We start from the raw sequence: 20499 nt of genomic DNA on the forward strand, positions 1-20499 counted from the left end.
CACAGCAGCAGCCAAGCTGCAGGGCTGGAAGGTGCTCTGGCGGCACTGCAAGGTTTCAGTGCTGGAGGAAGGACGTTGCCTTCCCTTCCAAAGCTGTTAGGGTTGTGGGGTTTGGTACAAGCAAGTAGGGAGCTTCCTTGAATCCTGTGAGCACTGACAGCTCCTCCTCTGGGTGCCCCCTGAGTGCTGTAGGCAGAATCCCACTGCCACGTGGCACTGGGAAGCAGCAGCTATGGTGTGAGCTGGGAATGGGCTCTCAGCTCCCACACCTCCTGTGAGCTGAGGGAGAGGCACAGAGCTTCGATCCTGCCAGGGAGAAGCACAGAGGAGCAGCACAGAGCAGAGTCACAGCTTGGCTTTGTGTGAGCACAGGGCTAGAGAAATGCAGTCCCCTCCCCTGTGCTCCCTTCCTAAACCCCTGGCAGCTTTCAGAGGAGATAGCACATGCCCCAGGGTATAAAAATAGAGCTTGCAGTAGTCCAGTCCTTTTAATTTAATTGTGATAAAGGATGGGAAAGGACATTGCAGGGAAGCTCCTCAACAGTTGTTACTTTTATGTGATATTAGCACATATCACAGCATGAGAGCACTGTACAGACCAATCAGCTTCAGCTGCTCCCTACTTGAGTTGTGATTGTCAGGTTATATAAAATCCCCCAGGTTAAGGTTCCCTTGCTGCAGCTCACGGGAGAGGCTGCTGAAGATCACAGCCCTTCAGAATACAAAGGGTGCTCAGGACCCCCCTGTCATCACCCAGAAGATAGCAGTACCACAGCCTGCCCAGAGCACACACATCAGGCCATGAGTAATCTGGTCTAGTGCAGGGCATCCCTGCCAGTGCCAGGGGGGTTGGAAGATGATCCTCAAGGACCTTTCCAGCCCAAAACCAATTCCATGAATCAACCCCTCCTGCCCTTCTCTTCCTGGGGCCTTATTCTCTCAGCTTGTCACAGTGGTGGACCCAGCTGACCAGCAAAGCAAGATGAGGTGCACCAAGCTCCTGCACCCAGCACCCTGTCACCCAGCTGAGCCATGGAACATCTTCAGAGCAGGGCACTGGGGTGGTGGAACACATGAGGATGGTTCTTTCCAGATGCAGCTTGGCCTGCTTCACTGGACACGAAACTCTTTATCAAACAGCTTCCACTGCTGCTGTGTGGAGCTGAAATAATATCCCCTGGGTGACACAACAGCCAGAGCAGTGGGATTGGGGTGGTCTCAAGTGTGGGACACCATCTGGACAAGCCTAAGTGAGCTGCAGCCATACCAATGTCTGTTGCAGGTGTTCAGGTTTGGGGATGTTTTCTCCTGTGTACCTGGAGTGCCGTTGAATGTGAAGTGTTTTGGTTTATAATAAAAATCAAAATGAGTCAAACCAATCTCCTGTCTACCTTCTTGGGCTCCCAGAGAGACTGGAAACGTCACAGAGCTGCCTGCATCTGCGTCCATCAGTTCCTCACTATGAGAGCAGCAGCAGCAAACTACACCTTGGAGGTTAAAGTGTAGGAACTGAGACTGGAGAGAGTGGGAATGCCAAGGGAAGGGACAGAGCTGTAAATCCCTGGGAATGTTTTGCCCAGTTGTATTTTATCATTAAGCAGCCAAACCACCTTCCTCTGGCCCAGTCCCCTTCACCATGGCTTGTGCAGAAAGCAGAAGGCACAAATACCCCAGGAGCTGCCATGAGCACTCCGAGGTCAGCACCATCCCCACCCAGCAAAACCCAGTGACCTTCCTTTGCCCCACAGGGACACAGACAGGACTGAGGGTGACCTGCTTTGACCAGACAGAACTGCCCAGGCCTGAGCTGCTGCCAAGCCTTGTGCTGTGGGCAGTGCTAAACAATTTGGCCATCTGGAACATGTTAGGAGGAAAAGATCTCTGGAAGAGTCTTCAGCTGCCTGGGAGGGGAACCAGCAAAGGCATTTTTGCACAGTAAGAGAGCAGGAGGCAGTGAAGGGGCCTGGGATGTTTCAAGGATAAAAAAAGGGATTTTCCCCTTTCAAAGGGAATCTCCCAAGCAAGGGAACGCTTCTGCCAGGGCCAACACCTCTCTGCTGCTCCTGTTGCCTTTGCTTGCCAGGCTCTAACACCACTTTCTGCAGCAGTAAGGCCAGGAAAGGCACCTTAGGAGAAGGCAGTTGGGTTAAAAAGCTTCATCTGTGCCTATGCCAAGCTTGGGGGTGAGATGAGGACCAGGGGCTGTGGAAGGCTCTTGGACACTGGCTGTGACCATGCAGAGACCACCAAGGCACAACCATCCCACAGCTGCTCACACCATGCTCTGAGGACAGGCAAGTGGTCAGCTGCCAGAAACGCACCAGGGGCAGGATTTGTGGTACAAATGTAACCATCTAGAACTGGCTGGGGCCAGATTGCCCAATGTGGGGAGGCAGGATGGGGACCTCGTCACTCAAAAGTTTGTGAACCTCTTCCAATAAAATGAACCCCAAGAAACAGAGAAGCAAAAGCCACTCAGATGGTGCCAGCTGAGGCCAAGCTCATCCGCTGAGAAGTGAGCTCAGCTGCACTGCTTTCCAAACAGAGCAGAAGGCTCCTGCAGGACAGGAGGACTGCAGCCAACACCAGCAGATCCCTGCCTCTCTGGTGACAAGCCCCACTGGCCCTTCCTCCCCTTCACACGCTCTCCATCGCCATGAACCTGAGGAGAGAAAAGCCAGTGTGTGGGCACAAGACAGTTTTCTTGCCTGTGACCTTTGTCCCCCTCCTCCCTGCTCTAAGCTATTTCCCAGCACCTGGGGAGGTGTTTGGGGGAAGAAAAGCTGCCCCTGAGCTCCTGGCTGCTTCACCAGTTCCTCCTTCTTTAATCCCAGCTCCTCTCTGACTCCTCACAAAATGTCTCCATCGCTGCCTGCCAGAGCCAGCTGCAAGCTCCCAGGAGCTCGCTGCCTCCTGGCTGTGGTGTGAGAGGCTTTGAGCGGAGCCTTCTATCTTTATCCGTGCCGGGAAGCGCCATGTGCGGCTCCAGCACTCTGCAAGTAATTAACAATAATGAAAAGTTGGGGTTGCCATGGCTATGCCTTTCTATTTACAACACAGCTCTCCTGTGCAGCAGCAGAGGGAAATCAGAACCCCATTCACTGCTGTGGCGTGAGGGCTTATTTTTAACTGGGATGCTGGAACAGAAAGGCAGCCAAGCTGGATGGCAGGGGCAGGATGGTGGCTGCTGCTGCCCCTGCTGTGGCCCAGATCCTCCACTGGCTGCTGGTTCCTATGTGATCAGCTTCAGGTGATGCTGCTCTGGCAGGAGAGGTGGACTTGATGATCTTCAGAGGTCCCTTTCAACCCCTACCATTCTGTGGTTCTGATTCTGTGGTTCTGTGCTCAGGCTGTGGCTTAGGAAGCAGCACACAGAGGTTTCCTGCTGCCCTGTCGCACCCAGGCACAACCTCTCTGGACTGCTGCTGCCAGTGAAAGGAAACCCCACAAAGTGCTTCTCAGATACCTCAAACAACCCCATCATGATTTTGCTGTGCAAAAGGAGGCAATAAAAGACAGTCCCCACAGATCTTTTCCAATAACTTTGCTGCCAAGAGGCCCACGCTTACTCATGGATTGACAGGTTTGGGTTGGAAGGGACCTTAAAGGTCATCCAGTTCCAACCATCCAGTCCCTGGTTTGGGACCAGTGCTAGTTCAGGGAGGGGAGAATAAAACAAACTACATTTTAGGAGAGGAAAAAGGCAAACCCGCGCCCGGGGGTGTTTCTGGGGGCTGTGGCGTGGCCTGGCACACAGAGCGCCGGGGGCCAGGGCTCGTCAGCAGCCGGCAGGCTCCCAGCTATGGGCTGCAGCTGGCTTCGTTAGAGACTCAGGTGAACGCGGGAGAGCGAACACGGCACAAGGCTGGGGCCGGGCAGGAGAGGGCCAGTTTGGGTTCGTGTGCCGGTAGGGGACCCGCGGAATTCATTAGGCAGGGCTGGGGCGGTGATGGGAGGCTGCCCCTGCTCCACCCCAGCGCAGGCTTATTCACCCTGGCAGAAGCTGTGCGAGGGCTGAGTCCTCTTCGGGGCTCTGCTCCTCGCCTGCCACGGAAAGCACTGGAGCTGGGGCTTTCTTTTTTGGGTCTCACCGCTGCCGTCACACTGGCAGCTCACGCACTCGGGCCGCTGGTGACTCAGCCCCGGGGGGTGGCGGCTGCCAGGAGCACATCCCGGGCGCTCACCCGCTCCCCGCAGAGCAGGGTAGATCAGGCCGATAAGGTCGGCACAAGCAGCCCTAGTTTCAGTGCCTGCTCGAATTCCCATCAGGTGGGGCTGGTGAAACTTAAACCTCCTCCTTCCGCGGACAAACAGCAGCGGTGCTGGAGCAGCAGCCACTCAGCTGTGCTTAGAGGAACACCCGAGCTGTCCTCCTGGCCAGTGTGGCACCAAAAAAGGAAAAAAGTCCAAGGCACCTGGTGGTGTCCCACAGCCATCCCTCTGCTCCTCCAACAAACTGGTTCAGCAGCCTTCCGGGAAGAGCCAGCAGGGTTTATTAGTGAGTGAGGAGAGAGTGGCACAGGGGAAGCATAGGTATTTCCACCCCACTCCCTTTGGCTGGAGCTGATGGAGGGGAACAGGGAGTGACACCACCAGCACCTCATGCTGTGAGGTTCCATCCTGCCATGCCCCTGTCCTGCTGTGCCTCCATCCTGCCTGGCTGCTCCCCACAGAGCTAAACATCCTTCCACAGAGGAACCACAGCCCAGCCCACACATCCCAGCCTGGTGTTGGCACATTGTGGCAGCCCTGGGTCAGGACCATGTGGGAAACCAATGGGCAACAATGGAGTAGGAGAAAGCATGAGAAACCCCAGATGTAGGGTCAAGCATGAGCTCAGAGCATGCAGGATGCCCACTGCCTTGGGTCCCCGTGGTGCCAGAGCTGTTAGGCAGTGGCTGCTCCATCACAAGGATCACCTTTTACACCTGAGAAAGCAGTCTGGCATCGGCTGACCTTTCCATACAATCACTGACATCTCATTTCTTTTGCAAAGCCTGACTGGAGAGTCAGTGTTCCATGAAGCAGCTTCTGCAGGTGCCAGCACTGCCCAGCCCACCCCACTGAAGGCCATGGGGAGCTTGAGGCAGGCTCTGTAGGAGCACGCTGCAGGCTGGGCTCCCAGGAGATGTCTGAGTGCCTTGTGATGGGGCAGAGACGCATCTCTGGTACTACTGCAAGCCAGGTTGCCTGGGGCTCTGAGCAGCCTGCCCTACCTGCAAGTGTCCCTGCTGGCTGCAGGGGCTTGGACTGGATGACCCTTAAAGGTCCATTCCCACCCAAATAGCTCCATGATTCTTTGACCTCAGCTTGGCTGCCAGGGAGGCAGGTGGTGATACATGGCTTGGGATGGGGAGGAAGGAGCCAATGTGGGAGAGGTGCAAGGAGCAGTGGGCACCTTTGAGGAGGCTGAGCTGCCAGGCCATCAGCCCTCGCTTCCCCTCCTGGCCGCAGAGCCTGCCCCAAGGCAGAGGGAGAAGGGTCAGGGGAGGACACGGAGCAGCGGCGCTGGCCAGGCCAGAGGCACTCACGCCATGGCTCACAGCTCACAGCTTCCAGCCCTGTGACTCAGCATGCCAGAGCCTGGCTGGAGCTCACCTCACCTTCCCGAGCCTCAGCAGCACCCCAGTACCCCTCTGTGCCCCATGTCTCACCAAAGGAGCTGCTGAAGCACAGCCCATGCCATGGGGTCCCTGCACCCCACCATCTCTGCTCCCCTGCTAATGAGAGGCTACTCAAGGCAAGAAGGGATCCCTTCAGTGCAACCAGCATGGAGTGGAGCTGCTCCTCACAGCCCTGCAGAGCTCACAGTCACCTATAGCCCATCAGGTGGGACGGAAGAGGGACCACTGGCCTCAGGGGGGCTGATGCTTCTCTCCACACAGGAGAGGCAGGCACAGGGGGGATGCTTGAGCTGCTGGGGTGAGGTATGAGAATTGCCCCAGCAGTGAGTAAGCCTCTGGCACAGGTGGCTCCTCGCAGCCAAAACACACCTGGGCTATGGAAGCACTTCCTGCACCGGGCCGTGAATCACAGCTCCCGTGGGCTTGGAGCCACACGCCCTTCACCCACCCGTGTCCTGGGAGCCCCTCAGCCAAAACCTCCTCCTGCCTGGGGAGCTCGGCTATGGGTCTGGATGCAAAACTCCCTCTGCTCCTCGTCTGGCTGTAAAGCAGCTCGAAATCGGCTGTGCTGTGACATCCCCCTGCACCCTCCCTCCCCAGAGAGACCTCCAGTGCCCCACATTCGGTCGCTTGAATGGCAGGCGGTGACCCAGAGCTCAGGTTTTGTTTTCCCGCATTAGTAAGGCGCAGCCTGAGCGCCCGCTCCGGGATCTCTGCTCCGCGCTGTCACCTCGCATCGACCGAGAGGCGGCCGACAGCTCCGCGCCTGCATTTATCCCCAGAAGGTCGCTCGCTACCTCCCCCGGGTCCCTGCTGCCCTCAGCAGGAGAAGGCAGCACCCCCAAAGTGCCACAGCTGTCCTGAGCCCCTCAAAGGTGCCGCTGGGCTGGGGTACGAGCGCTGCTGGACTGGTCGGCACCTGTTGCTCCGCAGTTTGACACCCTGGGATGTAAAAACCAGGAGGTCCCACGGCCCTGGGCTTTCTGCATCACGCAGGAAGCTTTTTTTGCATCACGCCCATGCAGGCGGCCGAGGGCGGGGAAGAGTAAACTCTGATGTAGCCATGGAAACTGGAGAGGACGGATGGATGGATGGAGGGTGGCATATCCCCACACAGGAGTGCCACGGCTGTGTGGAAAGCAGCCGCCTGCTCCCCACGGAGCTGTCTGCGTGACCCTCACACGCTGATCATGGATGATCATAGAGCATGGCAGGAAACACCCCGTGATTAAGCTAATAGCCCTAATGACCAGCTAATGGACTGCGGGCTGGACTCGCCCTTCAGGAATGTGCCCAGGACTGCATCTTGCCCAGCTCACCCCAGCACAATGGGCATGGGATCTGCAAGGCTGGGCTGGCGAAAGATGGGCTTGAGGCCCTCCGATGCCATCACCCCTAAAGGCACTGTGGGGCATCACTGAGAGAGTCTGGTCCTGCTTCAAGCATCTTTGTCCCAGCACAGCCTTTGTATCTCTTCCAAGAGATGCATCCTATGGGAAGCGTCAGGGGAAACCTGCCCACAGCATGAAGTCTGCCTTACAGGAGAGCTGCTGCCACCCCACACAACCTGGGCAGAGTGTGATGGGAGCACAGGCTGCCTTCCCTCTGCTGCAGGGGTCCCACGGAGGCACTGCTGGCCTCCCATGCCAGGGCAGAGGGCAAGCTGAGAAAGCACTTGCCCGACACGTCCCCTGCCTCGAGAGCAAACCCTCCTGATCTCACCTGCCTCTCTGCTCATCCATTCTGCCTGAAATGGCTCTTTGCGGAGGGTTGGAGGATCCCAGCCTTCCAGCAGCACCCACCAAGTACTTCCACGTCCTCCCTTCCTTGTTCCTGCTCCAAGCCAGCAGCTGAGTGTTGGGAGGAGCTGACTTTTCCTTTCAGCTCCTGTACCCACAGCATCTGCTGCTTCCTTGGGTCAAAGGCCTCCCAGCTGTCCCTCTCTGCATCCTCCAACACGCTAGAAACACACAAAGCTCCTGGCAGGGTGAAGGTTAAAAGCAGAAGTTACACCAGCATTTAAAACCCATCCATTGTTGTGTGAGTAGTCAAGAATCATAGGGGACAAGTGGCCTAGGGCTGTGCAAGAGCCTGCTGCTCATTTAATGATGGTCAGAAAAGGGGAAAATGAGGGGTTCAGATGCTTGGGGAGGAACTTTGCTGAGGTTGCCTCCCCAAAATCCATCCTCATCGTTCCCTACACTGCCATGGACAGCACCAGCCAAGGCTTGCACTGCAAGGGCTCTGAGCCCTGAGCCAAGGGCATGGTCCCTCCAACACAGCTCCTAAGGAGACATCTCAGGAGGTTCAGCTGCCTCTCAGCTTCTCAACAGACCTGAGATCACCCAGGGCTTTGTTTCTGCCCCTGAGCTGGTGCAGCTCCAAGGAAGACAGCAGAGAGGAGCAGAGCTGATACAACGTGGAGGCAAAGCAAACCTTGAGCTTGCAGAGCCCAACTTACATTTTCATTTTTTTGGCCTTTTGAGGTTTTCTTAATTTGTCTATTTTTGCTCCTCACCCACCTCCGTGCAGTGTGACGAGAGCCTTGGCGGGAGAGGCAGGGCTGTGAGGAAGAGCCTGGCTGTTAGAAAGCTGAGAGGCTCTTGGAAAAACAGCCTCTGGAGCAATAAACAGATTTGGTGCTGAGGGCTGTGAGGGATGGTTCCATCTGGGCTGCTGAGTCATGAAACCTGCTGAAGGGAAATATAGACCGGAGGGCTCGGGGCAGGGGAAGCTTCCCATTAGGGGTTTTTTGCTATTTCAGTCTGAACCTGCGACAACAAAGTCAGGAACCGAACAAAAGCAGGACAAGCGTCGGCGCTTCACTCCAGCAGCCGGGGAGTTAACCTGGGGGCTGCCCTCCTCCTCCTCTCCCCCGTGCCAGGCAGCCTTGTCCCATCCCTGCTGTGGTGGGGAGGTGGTGGGAGCAGACCCTTCCTTCCACCTTAGCCTGACAGTTTCCAGACAAAGTCAAACTTGAGTCCCCCTGCCCATGCTATCCCTCCGTGCCACTGACAAGGGACCAGCCATGGGGCCAAAGGGACCCCCGGGCCTTTACTCTGGCAGGAAGGAGAAAGGAGAAAGTAGAGGCTGTGTCTTGGCCATGTCCTGAATCCACAAAACACAAGGCTCATCTCTCTCTCCTAGGGCTGTCCCCCTCCTCACTGGACACTCACCCAGTCCCCACAGGGACCTTGGCACATCCCCATCCCCATCCCCAAAGGGACCTCTCCACTTGTCCCCACACACTGTCACGTCCCTGTAGGGACCTACACTTGTCCTCAAATATCATCATGTTTCCTCTGGAACCCTCACTTGGCTCGATCCCCACAGGGGCCCCCGCTTGTCCTCACACACTGTGATGTCCCAACAAGGACCCCTACTTGCTCCCATCCCTATAGGGTCCCCCACTTGTCATCACATCCTCACTGGGATACCCCCTTGTCCCCATACACCAGGAACCCCACTGCATCTGCCCACACCGTCGTGTCCCTGTAGGGACCCCCACTTGTCCCCATACAGCGTCATGTCCCAACAGGAACCCCAACTTGCCCCACACAACGTCACGTCCCCAGAGGGACCCCCGACTCGGCCCCCTCCGTCCAGCGGCTCCTTTAAGGCTGGGCCGGCCGCCAGCTGCCTCCGCCCCGGGGCAGAGCCGGCCGGGCCGGGCCCCGCCGTAGCCTGGTAACGGCGGCTCGGCGGGCGGAGGGCGGCCCTGGCAGCGCCGCGGTCAGGTGGCAGCCCCGGAGAGACGGAGCCCCGATAAAAGTCCTGCCCCGCCGCCGCCCCGGGAGGGAGCGTGGAGTTGCCGCCGAGGAGCCATGGTAAGAGCCGAGCCGGGCCCGCAGGGGCCTGAGCCGGGGCGGGGGGGAACAGGGGGAGCTCGGGCGGCCGCGTTCCCCTGCCGCTCTAACGCCGCCTCCGCCGTATTTACAGCTCGCCGCGCTAAATTATGTCCCAAAGTGCCCTTCTCCGGGGGCCTCTGCCCGGGAGGCCCCCGGGCCAGCCCCCTCCCCAACCCCGGTGTCCAGCCCCTCGTCGCGGCCCCGGGTCTGCCCGTCCAGACTGGGCAGCGCTGCCGCCCCCCAGCACAGAGTCAGTGCCAGGTTGGAAGGGACCTCATGGATTATCTGGTCCAACCTTTCAGTGTCCTCACCCCCACGGAGGGGTGTCCCCCGCCGCACCGAGGGGAGAACGGATCAGCCCCCCTGGTGCAGAGGGGCTGGATACAGCCCCGAGGGCCCTCACCGCAGTCAGCACTAGAGTCAGGACGGTCCCGTGCATCCAGGGCTAGGGAGCCGTGGGCTGGTTTGGGTTGGAAAAGACCTTTAAGATCATCCAGCCCAACGTTAATGGTGCTGGCTATGGTGGGACGGTGCAGCCCATCCAGACCTCTCCAGCAGAAGGTGCCCAGAAGACCAGGACTGGGCCAAAACCCCTTCACGGGTGGTTGAACCCCTGGCTGGAGAGAGAGGGATTCGCTAGGGATCCACACCAGAAGAGCCCAGCGCAGGGCTCGGGTGTTTCCTCGATGTGGAAACACGGCTCAGCCCACGCCGCGCTTGTGGCGGTGCCGGAGCGAGGCGGCATTCCCTGGCTGCTGCCCATCGGGGTGCTGCCCGCCCTTGGCACCCCCGGCCCTGGGGCACCCCGGGGCCGACAAACCCTGTCGCGTGCCTGCGGCCGCCCGGCCTCCGAGCCGGCTGCGTGCGTGGCCCTTGACTCAGCGCCGGAGCAGCTGCTCTGGGCGAGAGCAGTAATCAATGAGTGGTATTTGGCTGCAGGGAGGCTGGACAGGATTATAACCTGTTCGACTGGGCAGCAAATGAGTCTTTTATTCTGAAGCTCCGAGTATTGACAGATGTCCCAATATCGTGTTGCAAGTTCAGTTTATCACTAATGCCGCTGCCCCAGGAACGCTGTAAGGATCAGCGCCGACAAAACGCTGTTTTCCCTTATGATACACCGGATCGGCTGCCCCTGCCCTGCCGGGGAGCACGTTCCTCCCCCGGGCCTCTCTATCCGCCTCGGTGTGCGCCGTGCTCCCCGTGGCTGGGACAGACTCTGTAGCACTCCAGTGCCCAAGCAATGGAAAACCAGAGCCCCCCAGTCTGGGCAGAATGTGCCGTTCCCCAGCGGCAGCGACCTGCTGCCGTGGCTTGGCTAACGTGACCCTGGTGAGCGTCAGGAGGGAGCAGTAATGCAGCAGGCTGTATTATGGGGGGTTTATGCCCAGAAGGTGTGAGGGTGCAGCTCTGCCTGCCCTTCCAGCCCCCGAGGGCTCCTGGATGGGGGCATGCACATCCCAGCCTTCCTCCAGAGGGAAAGGTGAAATCTCAGGGGTTTCATCCTGTGGGGTCTGCTCCAGGCTCTGGCACTGTTTCCTTGTTGGTCAGGGCAGTATTGAAATTTGCAGGGTTTAATTCAATACTTAATCCGAGCTGGAATCTCAAGAGCTGGGAAGGCAGACAGCTCCTGCGGCTCTAGTGAGAGAAATGGACAAGGGGTGTGGGGAAACATACAAGGGGTGTGTCTGGCTACAGCGCGCGTTGGGGAGGGAGGGGAGAAACGCAGAAGCCTACACAACAGTCTCAAACCGACCTCTTCGTTGAGAGCTTGGTACCAGCTTTGTTTCAGGGAGCCAGCCACGTGGCACAGCTGCACATCCAGGCAGAAGTCAGGGATGAGGAGTGGGGAAAAAGTATCTGGGCAAGGCAGTGGGTCTGGGGAGCAGCTTTGCTCTCATTCACCACACAGCAGAGCCACTCACACCAGTGCAGCAGAGAAGCCTTCCATGCTTCCTGCCACCAATGCAGGACCTAACTCCCAGGGTGCTTTTTTGTGATTCCTCAAACCAGGGACAGGAGCTTCTCTCAGCTCCTTCCCTCTCCGGGTACACAACCATCACTAATTTATGGCTTCAAAAAATGACATGCTGAGCAACCACAATGCAATCAGAAGTGCCAGCATCAGGCTCTGGCATTTGGAAATAGCTGAGAAATCTCTGAACAGCAGCCCTGGCTGCTTGGGAATGAAGTCTCAAAGTGGAAGGCAAACACAGTGCCCAGCCTGCTTTGGGCAGGGCTCAGGGGGGCTACCCCAGCCATGGTGCCTGCAGAGCATTCCCTAACACCAGCTCATGGTGCAGCCTCATAGGGCTTCTCCCCACCTGAAAAAGAAATAATAATACTCAGGCAGGTTTTAGTTTCCCAGCAGCAAGGCTCCACAGGTGCTGCCATGCTCATTGGTGCCCCACAGCTGGGTGGGTTGGGATACCTGGGCTGCTGAGATTTGATTTCCCCCTCTGTCTAGATGGAATCACAGAATGGGTTGGGTTGGAAGAGACCTTAAAGATCATCCAGTTCCAACCCCCTGCCATGGGTAGGGACACCTCCCACCAGCCCAGGTTGCTCAAGGCCTTATCCAGCCTGGCCTTGAACACCTCCAGGGAGGAGGCAGCCACAGCCTCCCTGGGCAACCTGTTCCAGTGTCTCCCCACCCTCATTGCAAAGAATTTCTCCCTAACCTCCAGTCTAAATCTGCCCTCTCCCAGCCACCCTACAGCACAGAGGGTGGCTGTGGGTCCCTTGCCCTTGGTGAGAGGCCCAGCAGAGCTCAGGGGGCAGGAGTCCCAGTTCACGAAGTGAATTTGGCTGTTCCCAGTGTCCCTGCTGCTGAGGGGAATCCCTTCCCCAAGCCAGGAGCAGCCGGAGCTGTGCATGGGAGATTCAGGGGGCCGGCCCCACGCTGCTTGCTCGGGAAGCATTTTTCTCCTGACTGTAAACTTGATTTCCAACTAATTGATTAAAATTGGCCTCCCTTCCTGTTACCCTAAGCAACCCCATCGATGTGCTTAGAAGGTGACCTCATTCCTTACAGCTGCCTCTGAGCCGACCAGCCCATTCCCATCCTGCTTTCTTGCTGCTCTCCCTTCAGCTCTTGCTTCCTGCTTTTACTGACCAGTGGAGAACCACTGCCTGGCTTTGGAAAGCGTGGGCAGCTCCTGCCAGCCTGGGTTCCTCCAGCAGGGGGGTATGTCATTGGTTTACTGGGGGTGCCAGGCTCTGAGAACCCCCGGAAAAGCAGAGCTGCATTCGGAGCATGCATCAGTTGGCAGTGCCCCAGGAAAAGGTCCGGGAGAGCATCAGCAGGGAAGCACCAGACAGTTTCCAGGGCACGTTGCAGTTAATTTGCAGCTGCCTTCGATTTTACGGGGTTTGAGGTGGGCTGGCAGGGACAGGGCAGAGCCCAGAACTGCTGCCACGTAAGCAAGAGGCACAACCCTCCCAGCACAGACATGGATGAGCCTCATGGTGTCAGCTGAGCAGCCCTGCTCCCAGCACAGTCACACACCAGGTCCCTGTGTTTTGACTCCATCTGTGTCCTGTCAGGGTCATTTCAGACATGGGGAGCAGGGGATGGAGCAGGGCAGCTTTTCTAAACTCCATCTGCAATCCAGATGCCATCAGCTGGCACTGGAATGAGCTGTAGTGTTTCAGAACAGATGATATCTCCACTTGGGGTTCAAAAACAGTCCTTGGTGTTCAGTAGACAACAGAACTAAGGCTGCACATAACTGTAGGCTCCCGTTCGTGCCTCCTGGAGACTTAATTCTGATTTTTAGGGAGTGCTTTGTGCACCCTACCAGATCCTGAGTGAGCTGTGGACAGCCACACTACTGGGGCCCAGCCGGTGAGCGCCGTGCCCCTGCTGCCAGCTGGTGCTGGAGCCAGCAGCTCTGCAAGCACAGCCATTGCCTCCCAGAGGAAGGAGGTTTGTTTTCTTTGCATGAAACCTTGCTGTGGGAAGCTTGTGCCCAGATCAGCGTGGCCGATATCCTATCATGGGGGAAGTGATAAACACCAGTGTGCTGCGCTCGCTCCCTGCCTCCTCCGGCCCTGCCAGGAGCTCTCCCTGCCCGTGGTGAGAGCTCTGGCTCACAGCTGGCAAGATCCAGCAGAGAGGAAGCAGCTCTGCCTGTTCCTGCTCCAGAGCAGTGAGGTGGGGGTGGCTGTGCTGCAGGGAGTGGGTAAGGTGCCCGTGGGCAGGCTCTGCTGCCTCCCGAGGAGGAGATAGTGGCAGTGTGTGTGAGGAGTCAGTGGAGCTGCCCTCCCCTGCCTGGCAGAGGCATGCAGGCAGCCTGGCCCCTGTGCCAAGCAGCATCCTTGTGGAGCCTTCCAAAACCCCTTAGCACTCTTGTCATTTTCTGCTCCTTTGGTGCTGGGAGAGTGGCAGATCAGGGAGCCAGGCTTTGGCTCACAGCGTGAGGAGGGGCTGAGGGGATGGCAGAGCACTGCCAGACACTCAGGAGCTCGTCAGCTGGGCTGATTTAGAAGTTGCCAACCATAAGGCATGTCCTGATGGTCTGGAAATGCTTGCAATGCTACCCATGCCTTCTGCAATCCATGGTTAACCCCTCCGGAGTCTGCTCAGTGGATTAACCTCAGCAGCCTGGTCACAGACTGGGACTGTGTGCTGTGCTTTGCCTGCAGCGTGAACAGAGACCAGCTTCAAAGTGAGGCTGTGGCTCCTGGACTGCAGGAGGCAGCTGGGTGAGGCTTGCCAAGTCCTGGCCTTCCCCAAGCCTGCCCAGAGCATCTGGCATGCCAGCAGTGCCCGTGGAAGGAGATGAGCTGTGACACCCGAGCGTCTGCTGTCACCCCTCCAGAGGCAGCATCACAGCAGGCTGGGACAGGCTGGGGAGGGCTCATCAGCTCTGCAGAGCTGGCTAAGGTCATGGGAGCAGCCCCAGCTCCAGGTGTGTGGAGGAGGCAGTGCTGCACTGGGAGCAACCAGACGTTGTGCTATGAACTGAAGTGTTGGATCCGGGGTCATGGAGCCTGGGGGCCTTTGCAGCTGTGCTCTGTGAGCTTCCCCTGTGAACAGGAGTCAAGACTGGAGTGCACCAGGAAACCTTTGGGAAGTGCCATCAGTGTGTTCCAGCCAGCGTGGGAACCCCAGCGGTGCTGTGTGCTGCAGGAGCAGCCAGGCCTGTGTGGAGCTGGGGCAGGCAGATGATTATCTTGGTTTAACATCTGACAGCTTCCATCCTGAGCTTGCCTGAGAGGGTAACGCAGGCTGCAAGCAGGAATCAATCAGAGGCTGGTCACAGCCCAAGCCACCCCAGCGTCCCCTCCTGCTTCCCCCTCCTTCTGTTCTGCTTCAAACCCAACCTTCTCATCCCTTCCGTCACGATGATGTGCTGATGGCTGTGAACCACACACAAAGCAGTCTGTGACAGCTTCAGGAGCACATCCACCACAGCCAGAGGCACGAAGGCAAAGACCCCAGTGGAGCAGACACTGAGCTGTGGTCACAGCTGCAGCACCCCTGGCCTTGAGCTCACTTCAGACTGCCACAGGCTGGGCACGAACAAGGCCTGACCCTGAGCAGGGCTGCATTTTGTGCTCTCCACTGACATTTATTTTAAATGCTGCTCTCCAAGACCGTTTCGGAGGCAATTTGCTGTTCAACTTGGCTAGGAAGAGCCCTGAGCAGGCTCCTTCCTTCAGCACCTGCAATATTGACTCTTCACTGCAGCATTAGGGAGCATTTGTCATCTCCAAAATGAATGAATAACTTTCCCTCTCCTGGGAGGGGGGGAAGGCTTATTCTAGTACCAGCCTTTCACACACCCAGCCCACAGACCTGCTTGGAATCCCAGATGATGCTCTGGAGTGAAACCAGGGGCACTGGGGTCTGTGCTCTGTGCCTTGCCCTCTGCACCACTCCAAGGATGTCCAGCTCAGCCATGGTCCTCCCAGCTGTGTTAGGGCAGGAGGAGCAGAACAGCTGCCACAGAGCCAGGGGCACCCAGCCAGCAGCAGCAGAGCCAGAGCAGGACCAGCCACCCCTGGCTGCCGACTCACACAGCTGCAGAGCTGTGGCCCAGGGGGACAAGGGCCTGGGAGATGCCTCCACCACTGCCAGGTACCAGCCACGCTGCCACATCACTGACATCCAGTCCACCACCAACTAGAAGTCCTACTTGAGTCGCTCCGAAACGAACCACAGTCTCTGCTCTCTAGCCAGAGGAGCTCTTACAAAAAGTAAACCCCAAAAATCCAAGAAAACCACCCAGCAGCAGCAGGGGAAGGAAGCAGAAGCTCAGACTTGCCAACTCATTGTGTACAGACCAAGAAGCAAGGCTCTCCTCTCCTGCCCTGGAGATCACAGCCTGCTGAGCTAACATCTCCCTGCTTGCCTTCTGAGCTTTCAGAGGTGTTCTCAAGCCTTTCTTGGGAGGAACCAGGAATGCTTTCCTGTGGGAATTCCAGCCCTTGTTAGCAGGACCACATTCCCAGGGATGAAAGCAGGAAACAAGCTCCAGCTGTGAACAGAGCCATGAACATTGCCAGCAGCAACCTGAGGAACTGGAGCACCCGCTACACAGAGCAGGACACCAGTGGTGCTGTGCTGCTTCTGAAACCCTCTTGTTTGGAGAGGAGCCATGCTGATGCCAGGAAGCCCAGCACAGGTGGGATACAATCCAGTATCAAAGTGCAGCCCAAAGCACCAAGCCTTGCCATGGGAGCAGCCACCAGAAGGCATCTGCCCCTTCTCCAGGTGGACCCAACTGCAGGTGAACCACCCAGCTGAGCCTCAAGGTACATCAGAACCGCATGTGGTGTCCAAATGTGGTTCCCCATCAGCGTGGCACTCTGGAGAGCTGCAGGCAGCAGGGTGAGGCCCTGGTCGTGGCAGGAGCTGGAGAAGGAGCTGCAAACCTGCACTCAGGACCATGCTGGCCAGGAGCTGTGTGGAAAGCAGCTAGAGGCTTTGAAGACCAGAGTCCTCTCCAGGCTGTACTTACCCTCTCCTTTCCCCCATCCCTGCTTATGCAGAACCCACCAGTTTCTGCTGGGAAAGCTGCACCAGTCCCACCCCTGTGTCATCAGGGCCAGGGACCCCCTGTCACCCTGGGAGGACAGCTGAGGTTATTTTCATGTGAAATGGTGCAGCCTCGCTGCACTCTGTGAGGCAGTGCTGGACCCACAGCCAGCTCCTCTCCCCATGCCCATTTTGCCACTGTCCTGTGCAGGTGGCACAGCCAGGGCTGGGCTCTGTATGTGCTTCATTGGATCTTCAGCTGTTTTCCCCTATTTTTTTCTGCACGCAGCAATGGCCAAGCAGAGCCTTTTCACTCTTCCTTTCTCTCTACCTCAGCACAAGAAGGGGAACTCCTGTATAAAGAGCAGCAGCATCGGGTTACAGCAGGGACAGAGCAGAGGGAAGCAGAGGTGCTGAGAAAGGCAAAGGGAGTTTGACAGGAGTGAAAGAGCAGACTTCAGGTGAGCCTCTGTCTTTGGGGCTGTTCAGCCTGGAGAAGAGAATGCTCTAGAGAGACCTTGGAGCAGCCTTCCAGTACCTGAAGGGCGCTACAAGAAACCTGGGGAGGGTCTGTTTAGAAGGGCTTGTAGTGACAGGATGAAGGGCCATGGCTTTGAGATGGAAGAGGGCAGGTTTAGACTGGAGATAAGGAAGAAATTCTGTACAGTGAGGCTGGGGAGACACGGAAACAGGTTGCCCAGGGAGGCTGTGGATGCCTCCTCCCTCAAGTGTCCAAGGCCAGGCTGGATGAGGCCTTGAGAAACCTGAGCTGGTGGAGGTGTCCCTGCCTGTTGCAGGGGGCTGACTCTGGATGATCTCTAAGGTCCCTTCCAACCCAACTCATTCTATGATTCAGTGAATCTGTGAAGCTGGCTAGGGCCAGGCAGGAGGGTTAGGAGAAGGTGCAGCTCTCAGGACAGAGCAGGGCTTGCACCTGCAGGGCTGCTGAAGCTTCCTCATCGCCAGCCCAAGACGCCGCACGCAGCCCCTGCCTTCCGCGGCAGACGTGGCCCCTTCCATTTGCAGGCTCCCTGCAAGGCAGCAGCTGCTCAGCCTTCTATGTGTGGGCAGGAGGAGTGTGGCTTTGTCACATGCCTGAGACAGCGTGTCGCAGTCGGTGCCATCCCAGCCAGCTCCTGCTGCGAGAGCTGTGAGCCACGGGAGGGACGCTGCTCCCTGTCCCTCTGCCGTAGCTTCTCTCCCAGCGTCTGCTGCTGCCGCGGCCCCCAGCCTGGGATGCGGGGCTTGGGGCCTCAGCCCTCACTTATGGAATGAGCTCCTCTCCAAAGCATTAACTCTTCCTGGACAGGAGCCATCCTGCCGCCAGCCGACGCAGCGCTGCCCGGTACCAGCCATGTGGAGCCCCAGGCAGGTAACTGGGACATGGGACTGCGGGCAGCCGCTTGCGTTCCCACCAGGGCTCAGAATCCACCCCGTGCCCCCTCTGCAAGCAGAGGTGGGACAGCTGGGTGCCTCCCTGGCGCTGCTCCTCTCTTCCCCGGAGCAGGAGCTCTCTGGGTCCGGGCTGCCCTGCGCTGACGTCGGGGTGGCTGCGCTGCGCGGGCGGTTTGCTGCCGGCCCGGCGGCGGCACAGTTTGCAGAGCCAGCCCGGCCTGTCACATGCAAATGTGGGGATAAGTTGCTGCCTGCCAACAGGAACCACTTTATGGAAAGCAGCAAAGCCCTTCCCAAAGTGCTCCGAGGAGTGCTCTGAGCAGCTGGAGTCCAGGTGCCACAGGACGTGGCATGAGTGTACTCAGCCCCAAGCAGCAGTCGGGGCACTTGGGGTTCTGCGGTCTTCCGGGCTAAGGCAGGGACGTTGCTGCCCTGCTGCCAGAGGTGCCAGCAGGCTCTTGGCAGGGGAGCAGAGTGACGTGGTGTAGCAGTGCCCAGCATCCTCTCCTGCTGCACATTTGCGGGTTGCCCTCCTCTAGCGTTTCCCAGCCCTCACTGGAGGTGTGGCATTAAAAATCCTGTTCGGGTTTGTCCTTTGGCCTCCAGCCAGCTTGTCTCAGCTCCCCAGTGCCTGCCAGAGCCTCCCGGCCCGCCCTGCCCCCCAGCAGCCCTGCGCCGCGGCCGTGCCAGCCTCCTTAGCCAGCCGCCGTGCCATGCAGCCTGCCCGACCCTGCCAGGCACAGCAACTCTGCCTTCTCTGAGCCCATCTCCAGGCCAGCTTTGTCCACCTCGCTCTGCTCTGCAGCTCAGCGTGCAGGTTCCAGGGAATGTGAGGCCTTCGCTGAGCCGGGGAGGGGGCACGGAGCAGCCACCAGCCCCTCACCCCGTGTGCTGGAAATGGCCAAGGGATGAGCTGCATGGGGGCAGGGAGGGTGAGGGAGGGTCTGCCCTGCTCAGAGCTGGCCTGGGGGCAGGTGTTCCTCTCACTCACGGTCCAGCAGCATTTTCCAGCAGTGTTTCCAGGAGCAGGATGCTGTGGCTCTTGGCACCAGCTCAGCCCTTTCCCCTTTGTTCCTGGAATTCCAGCAGTGCCCCAGGCAGCACAGCCCTTGCAGAGGGGCTCCCAGGAATTTGCTTTGGGCACGGGCAGAAGAAACACAGACCTGAACCAGCTGCCTGGGACTGGGTGAGCAGCTTGGCAGATGCTAAAGGAGGAGTTGGAGCAAATTAATTCCTGCAACTATTTTAACTTTTTGTTTGTTTGTTTTTGAGTCATGACTTTAGTGCCAGCCTCAGATTCTCCTGGGCCTGCTGTGACTGTGAATGCTGTGCTGGCAGCGATTGGTGGCATTATGATGTCAGCAGCCAGTGCCTTCCCCTCTGTCCTTCTCTGGGGGTGGGCAGGGAAGCTGGTGTCTTCCCTGCCAGTTCCTGGACAGCCACCTAACTTTAAGTGGGTGACTTTAACATCCTTTCTGTAGCAGGGGCTGCCTGGTGTCCTATTTGGGTCTCAGCAAGCCCCCTACTCTCTTCTCTCCCCAGCTCAGCGTTGGACACACTCTGTGAGACATCCCAGCTTCAGCAGCCCTCAGCTGCCCTGTGCCCAGCCGTGAACTGCAGCAGGACACTGCATTACCAAGCGTAAGTGCCTGAGTCCTGTCAGAAACAGCTCTTGGAAAACAGGGATTGCCTCTGCTCCAAGCACTTTTTTCCTCAGCCAAACCTGTGCCTTCCCCTGCTGCTGCAGCTGGGTGTCTGTGGTGGGGGTGTCCACAAGGGAAGCTGAGCGCTCACAGCTGCAGCAAAAAAAATCTTATTGGGGCATGAACTGAAGTGGCAGCACCAGGGCTTTGGGCCCATGGTTTCAGGAGCTGCTCAAGTAGCTGCCAGCAGGGAACAAGCTACAGAGGAGATCATGATCTGCTCATCAGGTTACCATACCACCAGGCCCTGCCAAAAATCCACTGGCAGCTTTACCAGCTGCTGCTGGGGCCTGCTGATGTGTGCTGGGGCACAGGATGCAGACAGATGGCTGCACTCAGGTGTCAGCACTGGGGAAGCTCCAGCTGGGGTCTCTCAGCCCTTTGAGGACTCTGATCTGGAATTAACTGCTGGAGGAGCAGACACCCCCACACCCAAGGAGCTGAGCATCCTCCAGGTTCCCTTCACTCATGACACTTTGATGGGCACTATTTGGGCAGAACACGGACTCTCCAGCCAGTGCTGACCAGAGCCTCTTCCATGGCCCATTGCTAGCTGAAGACTCCACAGCTAAAGGGACTGGCAAATGATTAATGCTCTGGGACTCAGCCCCTTGCTTGCAGCTTCTCCTCTGGAGAAGTCCTAAAGGAGCAGGGAAGAGCAAAGTGGGGATCTAGGCTGGGGTGTGTTACTCATGCAGGTGAAGCCAAGCCAAGCCTTTGCAGATCCTCTTTGTGCACAGCATGAGGCAGTGATTAAGGCAGCAGGAAAAGAGCCTGTCTTGTGCCAGCCTTCCCTCTGGTTTCCCTCGCAGGCTCTGACAGAACCAGGTCACTTCTTCCACACTTGCCCAGCCTGGCTGAGGGCCGATGGCTGATCTGGGTGGACATGAGTCACTGCCTTGCCTAATGGGCAGCTTGCTGTGTGTGCTCTGGCAGGGCCCTGC

Source organism: Indicator indicator, chromosome 30, assembly GCF_027791375.1.
Source record: "Indicator indicator isolate 239-I01 chromosome 30, UM_Iind_1.1, whole genome shotgun sequence".
In the NCBI taxonomy this organism is placed as follows: Eukaryota; Metazoa; Chordata; class Aves; order Piciformes; family Indicatoridae; genus Indicator; species Indicator indicator.